The sequence below is a fragment of the Myotis davidii genome, unplaced genomic scaffold (genome assembly GCF_000327345.1).
Source record: "Myotis davidii unplaced genomic scaffold, ASM32734v1 scaffold32, whole genome shotgun sequence".
Lineage (NCBI taxonomy): Eukaryota > Metazoa > Chordata > Mammalia > Chiroptera > Vespertilionidae > Myotis > Myotis davidii.
The window spans coordinates 2391481-2396030 of record NW_006286587.1 but is presented as its reverse complement, the minus strand read 5'-3'; the positions used below and the strand labels follow the sequence as shown (position 1 = coordinate 2396030).

General features: G+C 38.0%; 1 protein-coding gene and 1 long non-coding RNA gene across 2 annotated transcripts in view; both read right to left on the bottom strand.

Annotated features, from left to right (window-relative positions):
* LOC107182176 overlaps positions 1-4550 on the bottom strand; it is a 24810-nt gene that overhangs the window by 9057 nt on the left and 11203 nt on the right. The gene's annotated exons all lie outside the window — the stretch shown is intronic.
* PRNP (prion protein) overlaps positions 1-4550 on the bottom strand; it is a 14247-nt gene that overhangs the window by 8913 nt on the left and 784 nt on the right. The window lies entirely within an intron of this gene.

The window sequence follows — 4550 nt, the reverse complement described above, 5'->3', positions numbered from 1 at the left end:
GAAAGGACTTTTTAAACAAAAAGCACAAACAGTGAGGGAAATAATTGAAGAGTTTTATTACATAAAAATTAAGAAATCTTGCTCAGTGCTATGAAGAATACAATGGACAAAGTTAACAGAGAAAATACACAATAGTAAAAAAAAAAAGTAGTATTTAAAACCAACAGAGAATTTATTTCTAGAACCAATAAGGAATTCATACAAAGCAATAAGGGACAGAAATTCCAATAGAAAAATAGCCAGCCCTAGCTGGCTTGGCTCACTGGATAGAGCGTCAGCCTGGGGACTGAAGGGTCCCAGGTTTGATTCCGGTCAAGGGCATGTACCTTGGTTGCAGACACATCCCCAATAGGGGGTGTGCAGGAGGCAGCTGATCAATGCTTCTCTTTCATCGATGTTTCTAACTCTCTATCTCTCTCCCTTTCTCTCTGTAAAAAAGCAATAAAATTATAAAAAAAAGAAAAAAGAAAAATGGCCAAAAGATATAAAATGATAATTTACAGAAGATGGAAAACCAAAGAGTATAACAACATGTTAATTAAAATTAAGAATCAGATAAAATTAGACAAAAAGAAAATCAGCCAAAAGAAAAAAGAAAGAGAGGGCAGGCATGTGAGAATACAGGCACCCACATGACTATGAAAGGAGTATGAGTGGCCCGGCCAGTGTGGCTCAGTGGTTGAGTTTCGACCTATGAATCAGGAGGTCACGGTTTGATTCCTGGTCAGGGCACATGCCCAGGTTGTAGGCTCGATCCCCAGTGAGGGGTGTGTAGGAGGCAGCCTATTAATGATTCTCATCATTGATGTTTCTCTTTCTTTTTGCCTTCCTCTCTAAAATCAATACAAATATATTTCAAAAAATCTGTCAGATGGATTGCCTTTCTATTAAAAAAATAAGTTATAAATATCGACTTTAGAATTAACTCATTTAATAAGTATTTATGGAATAACTAGTATGTGCCAGTTTTAAAAGAAACAGAAAACTTGAGTTGATCAATAATCATAGACAAAATGGAGAAAAATGTCAAAAATTAAATATTACTTATTGATTCTTTCAATAAATATGTCTTATGAGGATATTCTAAAGTACTAGCATTGTGCGAGGAGCTGAGGACAGAATGGTGCATAAGATATTTAACTTAGTAGGTTCAAGGACCAAAAAGGAGGTGTATCTGGAGCTGATGGGACCGGAGTGGGTGAAAGCCAGCTCACCAGGACCTCAGAGGCCATAGAGGAAATTTCCATTTCATTTTGAATGCAGTGGAGAATCATTAAAGGGCCTTAGAAGAGTAACATAATGGGGCTGTTTTTTAAAAAGATCACCCTGATTGTTGTGTAAAGAAGAAAATTTAGGGGGCAAGAAAGGAAATGGTGAGACCAGCTGGGAAACAATTAAAGGAAGACGGCAGTGTGGCCTGGGATGGTGACCATGTTGATGAGGAGCTATGAGTAAATGAGACCCATTTTGAACCAGTTAAGACCTGCTGATCGAGTGGATGAAGGAGTAAGAGTTAACTAGGTTTGTGCCTTTGTGTCCAGGCCCATGGTGGCAATGAATTAGGGGAAACTGGTGGAGGGCCATGTTTGGGAGAGAAAACCAAGAGTTTTAGTTGGGACACATTAATTTTGCTCCACCTATGAGACACTGAAGTGGAAGTATGAATTGGGGCAATTGTTAAAAGAATCTGGAACTTAGGAGAGATATGCATTTGGGCATCTTCACCTGAGAAGTAGTGTTAATAGAAAACTTGACTTGATCAATAATCAAGCCAAAGGGATAAAGGTCAAGATTCAAACTCCAGTATTTCAAGTGGATCTTGCTCTCAGTTACCCAGCCTCCCGCAATACGGGTGACAAAACCTAAAAGAAAATACCACCAAACTGACTTCAACATTTTAGTAAAAGAAGAATACATTGTGACCAATAAGGTTTATTTAAGGAATACAAGGATGGTTCAAAACCAGGAAATCTATTAATAGGTTAAGAGGAAAAAAAAAGATTCTCTGCAAATGTTGAAAAGTTTTTAATTAAAATCAACATTCATTTCTGATTTTCAAAGTTGAAGTTGTTAAAATGGTTTCTACAGAACTAGAAGGTAGTCCCTTTCCATCAACAAGAATCACTATCACAACATATAGCCCACACCCTATCTTAATTAAAAAAGGAAAAGCATTCTCATTAATGTAGTAAACAAGGTAAGAATGCAAGCAAATCACTCTTGTTAAAGAATTTTTAACCAGGTATGATTTTCTACCTGGAAAATCAACCCAAAACATCTCAAAATACACAAGTGAGCCTATTAGGGTGGCAGTTTTTGAAATCAATATATAACAAAAGAGTCCCCAGATTAATTGGAATTAAGTTAGAAGATTTAGCTTGGAAAAAACAATTCACCCATAATGACCAAAAATAAATAAATAAATAAATAAATAAAATATCTAAGAGTTAATCTAATAAATAGTACTTTTATGAGGACTGTGATAAAATTTTAATTAAAGGCATAAAGGAAGACTAGAAAAAAAGAGAAAGACAAAGTCTTTGGTTGGGAAAACCAATACTGAAAGATACCACTTCATTTCAAAATAATCCATAAAGTTAACATAGTTTTAGTCAGAATTCAAAGGAGATTTCAAAGAACATGAGGAAATGATACTCAAAATTAAGAAGACTGAAGAAACTATTGAACAGGAAGAAAATCTAGGGCACACTTAGCCTGCCAGGTGCTAGAATGCATTGCAAAGCTGCAATAAATAAGATCACATGACATTGGCACATGAACAGAATGACACAGCAATGGAACTACAGAAGGTCCAAAAAAAGATCCATAGATTACCCCAATCATCCTACTCCCTCCCATGTGTACAAGGAGTCAGAGCCGGTAGGAACCTGCCCAGTGGTTGTATGCCAGGGGTCAAATTTCTGATACTCACAACATGTTACAACTTGAAATCTAGTTAAATTGGGAAGTGGCACCAAACAGCGTCCCCACCAATCCCCACCGCCCTGAGGAAATTTCCTGAGTTAAGTAGAACTCATCTGTTATACAGTAGATCCTCTTTATCTGTGGGGAATACATTCTAAGACTCCTAGTGGATGCCTGAAACCATGGATAGTACTGAAACTTACATATACTATTTTTTTTCTGTATATACTTATCTATGGTAAGTTTGATTTATAAAATAGGTACACTAAGAGACCATTAACAGCTGATAATAAAATAGAACAATTAGAACAATATACTGTAATAAAAGTTATGTAAATGTGGTCTCTCTCTTCTCTCAAAATATCATCCTTGCCCTAGTTGGTTTGACTTAGCATCAGCCAGAGGACTGAGGGTCCAGGGCTTGATTCCAGTCAAGGGCAGTCAAGGGCATGTACCTTGGGTGCAGGCTCGATCCCCTGTGCTGGTCAGGGCACGTGTGGGAGGCAACCAACTGATGTCTCTCTCACACTGATGTTTCTCTCTGTCTCTCCCCCATCCCTTCTACTCTCTCTAAAAATCAATGAAAAAAATATCCTCGGGTGAGGATTAACAACAACAACAAACATATATTTCACCCTTCATGATGTGAGATGATACAATGCCTATGTGACAAGATGAACTGAGGTGCTCAGACCTGTGTTCAATTTAAAACTCATGACTTGCTTATTTCTGGGATTTTTCCATGTAATATTTTCAAACTGAGGTTTACCATGGGTAACTGAAACTGCAGAAAGCAAAACCATGGATAAAAGGGGACTACTGTATTTTACTTTTTTGAGGTCATTGCCTTTTACAGAATCTGATGCAAGCTATACCAAATTTTGCAAAGTATTTTGGGCTTTTCACTACTCTGAAGCCCAGTTCTGGATTGAACAGGGCAAAGGCCCCGAACCTGATCCATCTCAGAATTACTTACGGAGCTTTTAAAAAGCAACATTACTGGAGCCTTTCCCAGGCCAGCAGCCAGGGAGTTTCTAGTGATGGGATTTGGGACTTTACAATAAAACTTCCCTGGGAATTGCACTTCTAGCCAGGCTTCGGAGCTAGGTCCTCCGAAGCCCAACGCTTAACATTGTAATGCTTTTCATAAAAAGGCACACCTCCCTTGATGTGATCACACAATACAATGACAGTAGTAAGTAGAATACCAGAAGTAAAAAGATGAACAAATGGAGAAAAAATTCTCCCCACTGTAGGAACTGCTGCACACACTATTTACTCAAGGATGACTTTATAATGCTGTAGCCATAAGCTCATTAGATACAGGCATGCTCTGAATGTTTAATATAAGGCAGTTCACAGCTGATATAGTCACCTTGGAAGAGGAAATAAGATCCGAAAAGGGAGAATGGGATAGGTAAATTAAAACTACAGCTTAGCAAAACTTTCCCCTCAAAAGTTTTCATCAGTTGGTTGATAGTCACTTTCAGAGTTAATTTGGTGCAGGAATGTTTACGTTATTGTTTTATTTTTATACTAGAGGCCCAGTGCACAAAATTTGTGGACAGTGGGGTCCCTTGGCCTGGCCTGCAGGATTGAGCCGAAACCGGCTCCCTGACATCCAC